The 17909-nt window shown below is 41.0% G+C and overlaps 1 protein-coding gene across 1 annotated transcript in view; it reads right to left on the bottom strand.

The window, feature by feature from the left end:
- LOC138144589 (DLA class II histocompatibility antigen, DR-1 beta chain-like) overlaps window positions 1–17909 on the bottom strand; it is a 44547-nt gene that overhangs the window by 8607 nt on the left and 18031 nt on the right. The gene's annotated exons all lie outside the window — the stretch shown is intronic.

Genomic DNA, 17909 nt, shown 5'->3' with positions numbered 1-17909 from the left:
AGCCAAACTTGACAGATAGAAAAAGAATCTTAAAAGCTCACTGAAGAAAATCATTCCTTCAGAATTAGACTGGAGCAAATGGAAACTAGTATGAGAATATGAGAAATTAAGATGCTATTAAACAGATCCAAACAAATGAAAAAATAGAAGGCAATGTGAAATATCTCATTGGGAAAACCACTGACCTAGAAAATAGATACAGGAAAGATAATTTAAAAATTATTGGACTACCTGAAAGCCACGCTCAAAAAAAAAAAAAGAACCTAAAAATCATCCTTCAAGAAATTCTCAAAGAAAATTGCCCTGATATTTTAGAACCAGAGGGCAAAATAAAGGTTGAAAGAATCCACTGATCACCTCCTGAAAAAGACCCCCAAAAGAAAACTCCTTGGAATATTAGAGCCAGGTTCCAAAATTCCGAGATCAAGCAGAAAATATTACAAGCAGTCAGGAAGAAACAAATTTAATATTGTGGAAACACAATCAGGATGATACAGGATCTGGCAGCTTCTACAATGAGGGATTGAAGGGCTTGGAATATGATATTCTGGAGGTCAAAGAAGCTGGAATTAAAACCAAGAATCACCTACCCAGCAAAACTGAGTATCATGTTTCAGGGGAAAATATGGTCATTCAGTGGGATAGAGGACTTTCAAGCATTCTTGATGAAAAAACCAGAATTGAATAGAAAATTTGACATTCAGATACAAGAATCAAGAGAAGCATGAGAAGGTAAACAGGGAAAAGAAATCATAAGGAATTTATCAAAGTTGAACTATTTACATTCCTATGTGGAAAAATGATAATTGTAACTTGTGAAACTTTTCTCAGTATGAGAATAATTGAAGGGAATAGAAATGTTTATAGATGCATACATATAGATATATATATGTCTTTATAGGAGGGTATGTGGGTGTATGAATACATATGTAAATGTGTGTATATATGTGTACAGGTATACATACATAGAGGGCACAGGACCAGTTTAATGGGAAGGGATGATACTTAAAAGGTGAAATTAAGAGGTGAGAGAGGAATATAATGAGAGGAGATGGGGAGAGACTGAATGGGGTAAACTATCTCATACAGAAGAGGTAAGGGAAATGGTTACAATGGAGGGGAAGAACAGGAAGGCAAAGGGGAATGGGTCAACCTTATTCTCATTGAATTTGGCTTAGGGAGGGAATGACATACACACTAAATAGGGTACCTCACACTACAGTAGAGTAGGGGGGAAGGGGATGAGAGGGGGGATGGTGGAAGGGAAGGCAGGCTGGGAGAGAGGGAAGTTGGAAGCACTCACTTTTGAAAAGGGACAGGATCAAAGTAGAGAATAGAACAAGTGGGAGTTGGGATAGGAGGTAGGGAAATATAGTCAGTCTTTTACAATATATCTACTATGGAAATGTTTTGCTTAGCTACACATGTACTACCTATATTGAATTGCTTATCTTCCCAGTAAGGGTGAGTGACAAAGAAGGAAGGGAATGAATCTGGAATTCAAAGTTTTAAAATCATATGTTTAAGATATATATGCACATATGTATATATATATATACATATATATTATTACCAATATTATTTTACATGTAAATGGAAAATAAGATATACAGGCACTGGGGCATAGAGATCCACCATACCCTACTGGAAAGTTGGAGGGGGTATGGGAGAAGATATGGGAGAGAGCAGATTGGAGGAGGGGATATCCAGTGGGATTGCTATTTTGAGGTGGTGGGTTGGAGAAAAACAGGGAGAAAATTTGTAACTCAAAATCTTGCATAAATGAACCATGTAAACTATGAGTTAATAAAGCATTTGATAAAACAAAAATTTTAAAAAGAACAGAGTCTGGGAAAAGTAGCTCCTTCATAACTGCTTACTAACAAACTGTCTGGAGCCCTCAGCTATTAGAGGGGGGCTGCATCAAGTCCCTGAACCCTTAGGAAAAGGGGGAAAGGAAGCAAAGTAATAAAGGAAGAGTTAGCAGGGAGGGGATCCTGAAAACCAGTTTCACCTACTGTCATCTAGCTGAGGACCATCCTGCCCCAGTCCTTCCTTTGGTCTGGGCTTAGAGAGTAGAGTGCTCCCTTTGGGTCCTGCTCTGTACTTACCTGGAGCATGTCTGCCTGCATCCACCTGGGAATTCAGCACCATCAGGATCACAGCTAGAACCTCTGTCTGGATGCCTCTGGGAAGCAAGACATACACCATCCTGGAGACAAGACGAACATAAGGGACTCAGAGAGATTGAACAGTCAGGATGTCCCTCACTTCATGGGAACTACCCCCCACATCTCCCAGACTAAGAATTTACAGACTCTTTTGTCTGCCCCAGGGTTGGACAACCTCAGAGTTCAGAGGGCCAATTAGCATTAGGAATGAAAGGCATCATTAGTTCCCAGGCAGAGGTTCCTTTGGCAGGGTCTGTTCTGATACTTAAATATTTTTCTGGTGAACAAAATAAGATCACAGAATCTCATGGAAGGAAGGGGTACCAGAGGTCATGCCTTGTCTGGACTATTACAATAGTCAAATATTAGGGTGCTGAAACTCAACTGCTGGTGTAAATCAGTGAAAGTCTTCACTAGCGGGTGCCATAGTGGGTCCCATAAAACTGGAAGACCAATGTTCCAATATTTTTTAAAAGGAACCATTGAGTCTGCACTCTTTGGTTCAATTAATTCTGCTATTGGCTCACAGAAAAATTTAAAACACATTATAAAAGATACGGTTTGTGAGCATGTTGAAATGGAAGAGAGATTGTATAAAGGCCATCAAGACCTCATCAATCGCAGATCATGCCAGATGAACCTTCCTTATTTGACAGTCAGTATAACTTAACTGATGGATTAGGAGAATGTTGTTGATGTACTAAACCTGGATTCCAACAAAGAATCTGACAAAGTCTCTGGGGCTACCCTTGGAGAGAAGATGGGCAGCTATGGATTAGATAATAATGTTGTTAGCTGGATTTGGAAATGGTTGAATGCTGGGGGCCCAAAGATGAATCCTTGAGGGCTGAATGCTAGATTGGAGGAAGTTCTCTAGTAGAGTATGCCAGGCAACTGTCCTTGGTCCTGTACTAGTCAATGTTTTTATCATGTTTTTGTTATGTTTTTAACATGCCTTGATAAAGTGAATTTTGAGATGACCTGAAACTGGGAAACATAGTTAACATATTGGGAGACAGTAAGGATCCAAAAAGTTGTTGACAGGTCAGAATTAAATCAGAAGATTTAATTTAATAAAGATAAAGTGGACAGTTCTACACTTGGGCTAAAAAATATCTATTATATCAGTTGGAGTGACTTTATGTGATAAGGACACATCATAATTATAGCACATACAGATTTGAAGTTTGCAAAGTGCTTTATAAATGTTTCTCATGTGTTCCTCTTGTGGCTTTTGGTTGACACAAAAAATGTTAAGTACAAAGATGCCCACATGGCTCAGGGATTTATCTCAATTGACTTCAGAGACTTTAGAGGCATTATTCAGAGAGAAGCATGGACAGAGGAAATTCCAGGGTGTTAATGAAGAAACACTTGGGAATGGCATGTATGTATAGAAGGTCAGCCCTATCTTGTCTTTGGACTTCCTTGAAATTCTAGAGATAAGAATAGACCTCCTCTGAGTGAGATTGTTCACTCATTACTAGTTTGATCTCAAAACTTATTTCACTCCCAGATGAAGAGCTCATTTATTCTTGTATATTTTATGTCACATTCTAATCAGACAACTTCTCTGATATCTGTTTGATATTTTGTTTGGGTAAATGGGTTTATTCACCATTTGCTATTTATTATAGTTTTTGTGTAAACAATATTTGAAGGAAAGGAGCCAAGCTGAGGTGTATCAGCTTGGAGTTTTCCTCCCCCTTTAAAAGTAGTAAACACAGAAGCTTGTGTTGTGAAGCTGTCATTCAGCAGACTACAGATATTTGGAGGGGAGAGCCACCAGAGAATGACAAGAAGAGAGAAAGACCAATTTCCCCCAGAGGATGACCATTCTAAGAAGTGACTAGAATTTCAAGTAAGTCCAAGAAAAGCATGGAGTCAGTTTCCCATGCATGTCTATCATTTCAAAGTTTTTCTCCACTACCCCCCTGATGTCCTCTGTCCACATGTCTCTGAATAATCTCTTCAAAATTTGATCAGCCAAATGACATAAGCCCCTTAAACAGTTGTGCAACATCACACTCAGTATTTTTTCCACCAATCAGGAGTCACATACCCCTCCACATAAGCAGTATGCAGCCCAAAACTGTCCCTCCTCCACTTGTCCTCTTATGTCCATCACAAGCTTCTTCCATCTGGTTAGGAAACAGATCACAGTTATTATGACTGGAGTCTTCAGCAAGATTTAATGAAGGGTGAGGAAATCCAATATAAGAAGTACTGGGGACAGAATCCTTTTATTGTCCCCTAGAAGTTAAGCCCAATTTAGCTTTAGACCAACATCTCATACTATATAGCAGGGCAAGCTCCAAATGAATATATGATTTAGAAATGAAATATGACATCATAAACAAATAATATCAAGGAAGAAACTGTCTTTCAGTTCTATGATTAGGACATGAGTTCATGAGAAAACAAGAATTTTAGTATATGAGATTAAAAGATTTAGTATAAACAAAGCCAATGTTGCTAAAACTATAAGGCAAATAATCATTGGGACATCATTTTCATCTAGTTTCTCTCATAAATAATTCATTTCTCACACACATGCACACAGTAAATTTATGTCTATGTACATATTTACACATGTACTTGAATATATGTATATGTCACATATACATATATATAGTGACTATTGAATCTATAGAACTGATTCAATGTATAAGAATCATTCACTCCCTAAATGATAAATAATCAAAGTACATGAAGAGGCAGTTTTCAAAGGGAGAGACCAAGCTTGCAATAGTCATGTAAAAATGCCCCAAATAATGAATAATTAGAGAAATGAAAATTAAAACCAATTTTAGGTTTTACCTCATATACATCTAGCTGACCAAAAGTTTCCAAGAGGAAAATGCACATATTGAAGGGACTGTGGGAAAATAAGCACACTAGTACACTGTTTTAGGAGACAGAATTGGTTCTAAGGAGACTCAAGGCACTGGGAGAACCTTTTTTTCTTTTGAGTCAGGTTTTTCATTGAAAGATTTTTCTTAGTTATCTATTGAGAGAGTGGGAGCAGGGGTATGGGAGAAAGCTTGACAAGAGAAGAAACAGTTTAGAACAAGTGCTTTGGGGAGTATGATAAAGAATCAATTAGGGAGGAATAAAAGACTAGCTTTGCTGCAGTGAAGGCCAGTTGAAGTTAGATGACATAAATGTGTAATGACCCTCAGACCCAGGTTGTGTGACTTCTTCTATAACCTTAACATAGTACATGAGCAGGAAAGGAAGATGAAGGGGTGATCACCTGGGTGGGAAAAATTAAGGGGTGGAGGGGCTGAAGAAAATGGTGCAGAGTATGTTTAGGAGGAATGTGGGAAGGATCAGAGCCTATTTTCAGATACAGGAGTTAGAGAGTGTGTGATCATGGAAGTGAAAGAAATGGGGGTGATAGTGAGATCAAAAGTATGATCTTTGTTATGTTTGATTGTAATGGAATGAAGTAATAAGTCAGGAGTTGAGATTGAGAAACTGGGAGGATGGGGGTGACTGAGAGAACATCAGTGTGTAAAAGAGAAGTACCCAAAAGTTCAGGATAGGGGGATGGGGTTCAGAAGAAGACTATGAGCTAGAGTCCATACTTTTTAAGAAAAGAGGGAGATCATTACATTGCTGAGAATAGCTAAGTCATTCACAGTTGATCATCGTTACAATATTGCTGTTGCTGTGTTCAATGTTCTCCTTGTTCTTCTCATTTGACTTTGCATCAATCATTGTAAACCTTTCCCAGTATTTTCTGAATTCTGCCTGCCCATCCAAGAGCATCCCTTTACATTTACATGCCATACTTTCTCCAGACATTCCTCAATATAGGCATCCCTTCAAATTCTAGTTCTTTGCCACTGCAATAAGAACTGCTATAAATATTTTTGAGCATGTAGGTACATTCCCCTTTTTATGACCTCTTTGGTATACAGACCTAGCAGTGGTATTTCTAGATTAAAGTGTATACACAATTTTGTTGCCTTTTGGCATACCTCTAAACTCCTCTCCAGAATGGTTGAATCAGTTCACAACTAAACAAAAAATGCTTTAGTGTCCCAACTTTCCCACATCCTCTCCAACATTTATCATTTTCCATTTCTGTCTTATTTGCCAATCTGATAGGTGTGAGGTAGTACCTCAGAGATGTTTTAATTTGCATTTCTCTAATCAATGATGATTTAGAGCAGTTCTTTAAAATGCTATCCACATCTAGAGAAAGAACTGATGGAGTCTGAATGCAGACTGAAACATACTATTTTCCCTTTACTTTGCTTCATGTTTTTCTCCCTTTTGTTCTGTTTATTCTTTTGCAAGATGACTGATATGGAAATATGTTTTACATGATTGAACATATATGGCCTATATAAAATTTCTTACTGTCTTATGGAAGGGGAAGATGAGGGAGGCAGGAAGAAAATTTGGGACTTGAATTTTTTTTAAGTGAAAGTTAAGGAGCAGCTAGGAGGCACAGTGGATAGGGCACCAGCCCTGGTGTCAGGAGTTCAAATGCAGCCTCAGACACTTACTAACTCTGATCCTATGCAAGTTACTTAATCCTGATTGCCTTTTTTAAAATGTCAAAAATATTCTATACATGGGGTAGCCAGGTAGCACAGCGAGTAAGAGCACCGGCTCCAGTGTTGAGAAGACCTGAAGATCGAATCCCAGGCTCAGACACTTAGCACCCACCCAGAAACATCTGGCCGTGTAACCTTGAGCAAGTTACTTAACCCCAATTGCTTAGGGGCGGCCAGGTGGCTCAGCGAGTAAGAGTACCGGCTCCAGTGTTGGGATGACCTGGATCAAATCCAGGCTCAGATACTCAGCACCACACCCAGAAATAACTGGCCATGAAACCTTGAGCAAGTTACTTAACCCCGATTGCTTTAAAAATATTCTATACATTCAATTGGGAAAAATAAAAATTTTTTCTTTGCTTTTTGGAGGGCAATTGGGGTTAAGTGACTTGCCCAAGGTCACATGGCTAGTTTTTCTGTTAAGTGTCTGAGGCCTGATTTGAACTCAGGTCCTCCTGACTCCAGGGTCAGTGCTCTATTCACTGTGCCACCTAGCCACCCCTATAAAATATTATTTTAAAAAAATAAGTTAAAAAAAAAGAAGGAGAATAATTTGGAGTGAAGTAGATAATCACCACCAGGATCTAGATTAGGTAATTTATTCATGTGGAATGAATTCTGAAAAAGAGGTTTCCCAGTAATGTCAGAACAGAGAGCATCTAAAAGTGGCAATGGGGAAAAGGCCCTAAAAAGAGAGTTTCTCTCTTACTTTGCCTGGAGTTGGGCCTCCAGGTCACTTCCTGGCCATTTCCAAACCATGCGGCAGCCTATATTAACCTTCTCCTCTGGCTCCTGCTCCTCTGTGTGTCTTATCTCTCCTTATTAAAATGTAAGCTCCATGAAGGCAGGGATTGAGGTGTATGATTGTGTTTGTACCCTCAACATTTAGCACAGCCCCTTACACATGGAAAGTACTTCATAAAATCTCATTCATTCATTCATTCGAGAGATGTCCCTTCCAAGACAAGGGTGTGTATTGATGTGTGGAGACAGGGCATGCAAAAGAGAAGTGCAACTAGACCTGAAAAGGGTGGCTAAGGACGTGTGTCTTAGGAGGGGGGAGGGGAATTGGACAGGGCTGTCGAGCTCATTCCCTATTAGTGGACAAATTTATTCCACATTCATCCACTGGTTTGAATAAATGAATCAGTTTGGAGGCCCCAGAGAGCAGTGAGAGGAGCTGATATCTTGGAGGAGCAGGGACAATAATAGGTAGGTTTCATGAACATCCCTCTCAACCCCACTTCAATAGACTACTATCCTGAGGGAATAGTGGGATTCTTGGGTCTGGAGAGAGGTCTGACCAGAGTCCAAACTGGGACTTCAGAGTTGCCTTTTTGCTTCTAAAGTAATTTTAATAAGAGGAAGACTATGGCTTATTTCCACAGGCTAAGAAGTGAGAGTGGGTCAGGATCTGCCTCTGGCTAACATACTATAAAAGATGGAAACCAGGGCAGGTAATTGTGAAGCCAAAAGAAAGGGACCGACCTGAAAGGGAAAGGTCACCAAAAGTTTAGAATGCACAGACCTGGCCATGAAAGCCAAGAAAATCCAAGAGGATTGAAATGATTTATTTATACAAGGCACTATGCTGGATATTGAAGATCTAAAACAAAGGAAAAGAAAAGAAAAAAAAAGACAGAAGCTGATATTACATCAAAGTTGCTTACATTCTACTGGGAATACATGCCATATACATTTATAGATAAATCCAAAATTATACATGTAACAATTATTTCAAATTTCCCTTGCACTGACCACTCAATTCCCCAGAGTATGGCAACTATGTCCTCTCCAGGCTCTAGGATTAGATTTGAGGGTTTAGGGAGTGTATTTCCTAAAGTTATACTGATCATAAGACCAAGCCCCATGCCCTCATGCTACCCCCACCCATGATTATCAGTGGATATCAATTAGTCAACCAGACTTAGTTGAATAGAAAAGGCTATTTGTTATGGTAACAAATTAAAAGCAGTTGGTACAAGCATCTCCTCAGATTTCTGTGGCACTTTCTACCATTAGTACATACACAGTCCAGGGAAAAGATAACTCACAGCTCCTGAAATTCCTTTTCCTAGAGTCTTTAAGGTGCTGCCCTTAGGTATGATGAGATTGCTTATTTGTTTTTATGCTGGGCTCTCTATAGAGCTCTGAATCTGCATCCAGTCTATCCTTGTCTTCTGATGCAGACACTGCCATCAGCTATTTCTGGGAGGTTCCTAGCATGTCCATAGGATGATGGAAAGTACAAAATTCTTAAGATCTTTCAGAACTCACCAGTTCCTTCTTGTGGCCAAAACTGAGCATGGGTAATTGGTCAGGGAGGAAACCAAGCTTAGGCTGAATCAATCTCCACCCCCAAGCTATTCCTTCACTATGAGGCATTTATCTCCATTCTTCTGTGCTTAGCAAGTTAACTTCTGATCTGAAAAAGCTCTGAGGTTTTGTTCAGTCTCTGAGGGCATGAGCAACAATCTGACAGTCTCACTGTAGGGCTAATGCAGGCATTTCCAGAGCTAGCTCAGTGTTTGAGAAACTCCAAGGGAAAGTGTGGGAAAGAAGAGGTATTAGACTGCCCACCAAACTGAAGGTCTACAAAGCCCTTGTGCTGACTTGTTGTATGCCTATGAAAAGTGGAGAGTATACCAGAGCCATGCCAGGAAACTGAACTGCTTCCATTTGAATTGTCTTAATAAGATTCTGAAGATCACCCGGCAAGATAAGGTACTGGACACTGAGGTTCTTTCTTGGGGGAACTATCAAACATACCAACTCTACTACAGAAAGAATAACTCAACTAAGGCAGGTGCTCACATGGTGGTCAAAAGAAAAGATACTCTCAAGGACACTCTCAAGCTATCTCTGAAGAACTTTAGAATCAACAACATGACATGGGAGACAATTACAAAAGATAGTCCAGCATGGTGTGCCTGCATCAAAGAAGTCATTGTTCTCTGTGAGCAAAGCAGAACTGCAGTAGCTCAAAAGAAATGTGAGATGCACAGTTTAGAGACACCTTCACTCCAAATGTTCATGTGAACTATTTGTAACTGAATTAAGGCAGAGCCTCCTAAGATCATATTGGTCTGATCAGCCATAATCAGACACACTGTGCCTTGACTATAATGGAGTGATGTCATTTTGGTCCTCTTTGAGAATGAAGGACAACAACCAACCAGCAGCCAGGAAAGAGTTAAGACTTTGTTCAAATCTAGTGAAGAAAGAAAGTGAGTTCTCACCCCATAAATAAACTGCCTTTTATGGAGCATAGCAGAACTGACTCAGTGGATTCCACCTTCAGAGTCATTTCAAGAAAGATAGACACTGACACTTCTGGGTGAAGGTGAGAAGTACAGGAAAAACAAAATGGTGGAAAGTCTAGTGAAGGCTGTGACTCTGAGCTGAGCTTTGAAGGAAGCGACAGATTCTGAGATGCAGAGATGAAGGAAAAATACATACCAGACAAGGAGCAACACATTGTCAAAAGATCAAATATGTGTGCAGTAGAGGTTGCGATATCAAATATGGGCAAGAGCAGACAGCAGGTTAATTCTACTGAAACAAAACATTCCTGAAAGTGAGTCACAGGACATAAGACTAAAAAGGGAGGTGGAAATTGTAGGATCCTAGATATAAAACTGGAAAGGACCTTAAAAGCCATGGAATTAAACTTCTTTCATTTGGTAGATGAAGAAACTGAGGCAAAGAGAAGTTAAGTGACTTGCCCAAGGGCATATAACTAGTGCTTATTTGAGCTGTATTTGAAGTCACATCTCCTTGACTTCAGGTCTAGTGCCCTGGTCCCTATGCAATGCTGTCTCTCATGGAGGGCTTTAAAGATTAGGTGAAACATTTCGCATTTTGTCCTTGACAATGTCAGAATTGTGCTTCATGAGGATTGTTTTGGAAGTTGTGTGGAGGATGGATCAGAGGGCAGAGACTGGGAGCAGAGAGAACAGTTAGGACATGATTTCATTTATCCAGGTCAGAGATCAAAAGAGCCTGAAATAGGGTAGAGGTTGTGAAAATGGAGAAAAGGATAGATGTGAGAGTTCCCCACATGGGAGAAAACATAGACAGTATCAAGCCTGATCTCTGAGTGCTGGTTCATCTATCAGTTAGTCCTCAACTCAACAAGTATTGGGTGCCTACAATATGAACTGAAAGAAGGAAATGGTTTTTCCTCCTATCCCTAGTCAAGAACTGATGGGCATCTGGTGAGACTGTAGCTATATTAACTTTAAGAGGGATTAGCTCAAAGTCTGGATCTTCATTAAAATAGTGGGTAATTTCTAGTCACTTTAGAAGAGGGCTCAACTCAGGAGGAAATTCTGATTAGACCTTGACAGCCAAGAGCAGGCTCTGGGATCTTTTTCCTAAGCCAATGAACTTTGCCCATCCCACCTGTATCTCTGTCCTTCATTGCTGTAATTTGATTTCCTTCCTCCTTCATAGAGAAGAAAATTTTGTGGCTGCTAAATCCTTTTCTCTTGTCATAAATGCTGGTGTAGGTAGAGATTTAAAGACAGTTTGGGATCTATGTTGAGTAATGGGGTACACATCCCTAGTTTGCAAAACTGAGGTATGAGGAGAAGAAGAGAAGACTTTGGTTAATTTGAAGACCCAGATACAAAAGACTAACATATTGAAATCATGCTTCCCATAGACAGATGTACTTTTCCACAAACAGGTGAATATATAAGCAAAGAAAGCAAAATAACATTTGTGTCCATACATATAGACACCCTTAGGCACTGTGGATAGAGCTCCAGGCCTGGAGTCAGGAAGATACTTCTTCATGATTTCCAATCTGACCTCAGATGCTTACTAGCTGTGTAACCCTGGGTAAATCACTTAATCCAGTTTGCCTCAGTTCCTTATCTAAAAAATTAGTTAGAAAAGGAAATGGGAAACTACTCCAGTATCTTTGCCAAGAAAAAACCCCAAAAGTGGGATCATGAAGAGATGGACATGACTGAAATGATTGAACAACATGTTTCATAGTTAAGGTAGACTTATGCCTGGAGGGCTCCCTCAGCCAAACATTGTCCTGTCAGATTGCCTTTCTAGATAACCAGTGGAACACCCTTAAAGGAAATAGACACAGCTATTTGTATCTCCACATTATGTGTGGAGACGGCTATGTGTTTTTCTTACAAATGGGAACCTATCCCTCATTCAGTTATACATGTAGAAACTTGTCTCTAGATATCTTACATGATGGATCTTTTCTCCATTTAAGCCTCACATAGGTGAAAAAGAGAGAACTCCAACAAAGCAAAATTCTAAGATTTAATGCCAGAGGGGCAGAGCCAAGATGGCTGAGTAGAAGCAGGAAATTCCCTGAGCTCCTACCACAACCATCCCCAATACCTGTAAAATATGACACTGAACCAATTTTAGAGCTACAGAACCCACAAAGTGACAGAGAGAAATAAATCTCCCACTGAAGCCAGCCTGGCAGATTGACAGGAAGGGCCTATTGCACCAGACTGGGAGCCGAGCTCAGTCCCTTGTGAACCATGCTGAGCCCAGGGTGACCCCAACCAGTGGCACAGAACAGCCAGAGCAGACTTCAGGAGAATGAATCACTGGTGGCTGTGGCAGTTTCCAGAAGTCTCACCCAATAAATGCCATGGAGAAAGCAAAAGGTCAGTGGGGAACTCTGTTGGAACCTGGTGACAGAAGTGCATGGTCCAGCCCCTGCCCCTCGGGCAAGAGGTGGTGGTGGTACAGCTGCTGCCACATGACTGCCTCTGGAGCTCCTGGACTGCAAATTTTAGGGGGAGCAAGCAACCATTCAGAGGGTAATCACTCTTGCTTTGACCTGCCTGCATCTGGGTCACTGTCTTGGGTGGTAGTCCTGGAGTGAGAAATACCAGTGTGCCAGAGCTTGTGGTCACTGTAAAGAGGGTGTCCGCCTCATATCTCTGACAATATTTGTGAAAACCCCAGCAAATTGGGACAAAGCTCTCCACTCTGAAAGCAGAGTTATACCGTGGCAAAGAGCTCAAAAGTCAAGTAATTGGCTAGGAAGATGAGCAAGCAGAGGAAATGCAATCAGACCATAGAATCCTTTTTCTGGGGACAAAAGGTATCAAAACATGGAACCAGAAGAAGTCAACAATGGCAAAACTCCTGCATCAAAAGCTTCCGAGAAAAATATGGGGGTGGAGACAAGATGGCAGTGTAGAAGCAGGAAAACTCCATATGTTCCCCCCATAACCACCTCAAATACCTATTTTAAAAATGACTGAAAAAACTTTAGGGCTACAGAACCCACAAAGTGACAGAGAGAAACAAATGTCCCACAGAAGGCAGTCTGGCAGGCAGACAGGAAGGGTCCATTGGAGCATGCTGGGAGCAGAGTCCAGCCCTGCATGAGCCCGCAGTTTTAGCCTCAGGGTGCCCTGACCACCCACCAGCTGGAGGCACCTCAGGAAAGTGGATCACCAGCAGCTGTGACAGTTTCCAGAATTATCAACCCATAAATGCCAAAGACAAAGTGAGAGGTCAGTGTGGACTTTGTGGGAACAGGGGCTCTGGAATTGCAGTCCAGCCTCTGCCCCCCAAAGAGAGAAGTGGCTGAGGTGTGATGGCTGCTGCTGCATGGCTGCTTCAGAGCTCTTGGGCTGCAGATTGTAGGGGGACCAAGCAACCAGTCTGAGGGGTGATCCCTCTTGCTTTAACCTGCTTGGATCTGAATTATGGTCTAGGGTGGAGGTCCTGCGGTGCATGACCAGCTTGCCAGAGCATGTAGAGGCTTAGAGAGGGCACCCAACTAATACCTTCAGCAGCTGAGAAAACTCCAGCATTTGGTACAAAGCTCCCCTGTCTGGTGGCAGAGTCCTACTGTGGCAAAAAGCCCAGGGGTCAAGTGATTGATATGTGAATGTGTGTATATATGTTTACAGGTATACATAGATAGAGGGCACAGGATCAATTTATTAGTAAGGGATGATACTTAAAAGATGAAATTAAGAGGTGAGAGAGGAATATAATGTGAGGAGATGGGGAGAGACAGAACGAGGTAAACTATCTCATATAGAAGAGCCAAGGGAAAATGGTTACAACAGGAAGGCAAAAGGGAATGGGTCAACCTTATTCTCATTGAATTTGGCTTAGGGGGGGCGGCTAGATGGCGCAGTGAGTAAAGCACCGGCCCTGAAGTCAGGAGGACCTGAGTTCAGTTCCAGCCTCAGACACTTAACACCCACACAAAAAAAGCTAGCCGTGTAACCTTGGGCAAGTTACTTAACCCCAACTGCCTTCCAAAAGGCAAAAAAAAAAAAAAAAAAGAATTTGGCTTAGGAAGGGAATGACATACACATTAAATAGGTTATCTCATCCTACAGGAGAGTAGGGGGGAAGGGGATGAGAGTGGGTATGATGGAAGGGAGAGCAGGTTGAGGGGGCAGAGAAGTTGGAAGCACACACTTTTGAAAAGGGACAGGATCAAAGTAGAGAATAGAACAAGTGGGAGGTGGGATAGGAAGGAGGGAAATATATTTAGTCTTTTACAATATATCTACTATGGTAATGTTTTGCATAGGTACACGTGTACAACCTATACTGAATTGCTTATCTTCCCAGTAAGGGTGGGTGACAAGGGAGGAAGGGAATGAATCTGGAATTCAAAGTTTTAAAATCAAATGTTTAAAATATATATATACTAATTTACAGGTAATTGGGAAATAAGATATACAGGCAGTGGGGCATAGAGATCCACCAGGCCCTACTGGAAAAGTCTAAGGGAGTATGGGAGAAGATATGGGAGAGAGCAGATTGGAGGAGAGGATATCCTTTGGGACCGCTATTTTGGGGTAGTGGGTAGGGGAAAAATGGGGAGAAAATTTGTAACTCGAAATCTGGCAGAAATAAATGATGTAAACCAGAAGTTAATAAAGCACTTGGAAAAAATAAATAAATAAAAATTGGTTTTTTTACATGCAACTGGGAAATAATATATACAGGTACTGGGGCATAGAAATCCATCTTGCCCTACTAGAAAGTTAGATTGGGGATGGGGGAGAATATAAGAGAGCAGATTGGGGGAAAGAGTATTCAGTAGGCTCACTATTTTGGGGTGGGGGTAGGGGAAAGATGGGGAGAAATTTTGTAACTCAAAATCTTGTGGAAATGAATGTTTAAAACTAAAAATTAAAAAATTAAAATTAAAAAAAAAACAATTAATGACAGAAAACTAAGCCTTGAAGTACTCATTCAGAGACATGACCTGCATCTGTAGAGACTCTTCCCAAGGATGAAGAAACTGACCAAATCACCCATTTGTCCCCCCTAAACTGGGGAAAAAATGTAGAAAATGGTATTTGGAAATGAAACTTCACAGAACAAATCCCCTTAATAAAAGGATTTGTTCTGTAAAACCTGTACTCAGCTAAAAGGCTATACCCAAGGACCTAGAGAGCCACATAATACCTTAAGGCCACAGGTTCCCCACCCCTGGGTCCTAAGGGAAAATGACTGTGCCATATGGGAGAGTAAGGTGAGGAGCTCTGAAAGATAGTGACAGAGAATCCCCAACATATTATTTAGACTTGAGCCCTTGACTGGGGCCTGCCAAACCTACTCATTCTTACCTACTGTTGTCTGCAGTCTTATCTTTGTGTATTTCTATGTCATTATGGTAGAGATGCCATTTGGGAGGGAAGCCTATAGCCCTGACTGGAATTTCTGGATTTGCTGTATTAAAAATTCTCATTAAAAATCCTTAACAGATTGACCTAACCCACTTGGACAATCACTCTTGTCCAGAGTGGCAACATCTAAGGTATCCTTCTAGGGGAGGTCCTGGTACAGAAGCAGCCTAAATGGGGTCTAGTTATAGAGAATGAAAATTGTGCCAGCCTGCCAGAAATTGAGGTAGAGCACTAAAGAAGTTTTCCTGTAGAGGTCAGGTTTAGGAGCTAAAACTCCCATCCTGTCTCCCTATGTGAGGCACCCTCTGATACTCCCTTGAGCTCTCAATGTAAGTCTAAACTGCCTCACCACAGGAAAGGAACTGAGTCTCAATGCTTCTCTCAGAGGAGATTTTAGGACTGAGCTTACTGTAAAGACTAGATGACAATATAGATCTTCAGGACCATAATAAGAAGGCCAGTGGAATAGAAGATGGTACTAGCCCAGTCATAGAGTATATGAAGCAAGACTCCTCTGTTCACTGACTCAGTGGAGTCAATAAATATTTATAAAGCACTTGTATGCCAGGCATTGTGCTAAATATTAGGGATACAAGGAATGACACAAGACAATGCCTGACCTCATGGCGTTTCAAGCACCTAGAAGAAAACAATATATGAAAAGAAATTAAACAGGCTGGTTGTGGTACCTAAAACTGGGGCATAATGAAGTCCTGCAATCTGGGTGGAAAATGTTCTGAAAAGTTATGAAGGAGTTACAGAGTTGATTTCAGAGTTGATTGCAGGATAATAAGTTTCTGCAGATAATAATGTCCAGGAAAACAATTGAGGTAAATTCCCTGGGAGCTCCTCCTTAAATGGTAGAGGAGCTGGAAAGAGTTTTCCAATATCCACCCTTCACCATCTTCAAACAGAGGGAAGGAGTGGCACCAGGGACAAGAAGTGCTAAGTAAATGTGGGACTCAGACTTGTTTTCATTTTGCAGAATGATGGATTCTCCAAATCATGAAGTCCAAGAAAATATCAGGGTGTGAAATGGTATTCCACAGAGTGATGCAACCAGAGGTTCAGGTGATGTGAACTGTAAGATACAATTAGTTATCTGTTCTTCTATATGTTGAGGTCATAAAAGACTCCAGAATTCTTTACTGAAAATGGTGCCAGAGCTCCTCCCAACACCAAAACTTTTTCCTGATTCAGATGACACTGCTCCAGTGCCCTAAGTATCCCAAACAATTCATGCCTTGGGATAGGTTTCCTCTTGACTGTGACCATAACTTGAATATTAAATTCCAACTACTTAAACCATGTGATCTTATTATTTTTAATTTTTAAAAATGTTGAGGGGTGAAGCCAAGATGGTGGAGTAAAATCAGGGACTCACTTGAGCTCTCCCCCAACCCCTCCAAATATCCATTTTAAAAAATGACTGTACACAAATTCTAGAGCAGCAGAAGTCACAAAATGACAGAGTGAAACAAATTTCCAACCCAAGACAACCTAGAAGGTTGACAGGAAAAATCTGTTACCTTAGGCTGGGAGAGGAGCAAAGAACAACACTGGCCACAGCAGCAGAGACCAATGAACCTGGAACATGTTTCAGGAGATTGAATCATTGGCAGCTCTAGTGGTTTCCAGACTTCTCAACTTACAAATGCTAAAGACAACTTAGGAGGTCAGTAGGAAAGGTCTGTTAGACCTGGGTAAGAGAGGAGCATGGTCTGGTTACAGCCACAGGATGGCTATAGCTGCTTCCAGAGTGCTCCACCCACAGACAGTGTAGCAATCCAGTGGCTGATCAGAGGGGGATTGCAGGAATCACTTTGGTGGTGCTGAGGAAGGATTCTCTTGCTTTGACAGTGATTGGATCTGGGTACCAATCCTGGGTGGTGGTCCTGGGATGAGGAGGAGCATGGTTGTAGCAGAGGTTGTGGTGTCTATGGATAGGGTATCCTCCTCCCAGTTCCAAGACAGAAAAGAATGCTTGTGGACACTCACAGACCAAAGCACAGGCCAGGGGAGGAGTAAACATCTCTCCTTTGATCATACCACCTTAGAAGAACTGAAAATGTTAGTCTTTCACACTGTGACTATTATGGAAGTGTTTTGCATGACTACCCATGTATAATCTATATTGAATTGCTTGTCTTCCCAATATGGGGGAGAAGGGGTGGGGATGGTGGAAGAAGGAGAATTTGGAACTTAAAGTTTTAAAATTGAATGTTAAAATTCTTTTTACATGTAACTGTGAAAAAAATAGAATACTACAAAAAAAAGGAGCTAAAAATATAACAAGGACAAAAGTCCAAACACAATATTCCTGGATTATATGTTTTTAAAAATTTTATTCTGTAGGGGCAGCCAGGTGGCTCAGCGAGTAAGAGCACTGGCTCCAGTGTTAGGATGACCTGGAGATCGAATCCCGGGCTTGGACACTCAGCACCACACCCAGAAATAACTGGCTGTGTAACTTTGAGCAAGTTACTTAACCCTGATTGTTTAAAACA

The sequence above is a fragment of the Petaurus breviceps genome, unplaced genomic scaffold (assembly GCF_028583685.1).
Source record: "Petaurus breviceps papuanus isolate PSGF00001 unplaced genomic scaffold, PetGlider_PUasm1.0 90701, whole genome shotgun sequence".
Classification (NCBI taxonomy): domain Eukaryota; kingdom Metazoa; phylum Chordata; class Mammalia; order Diprotodontia; family Petauridae; genus Petaurus; species Petaurus breviceps.
This window is presented reverse-complemented; position numbering and strand designations above follow the sequence as displayed.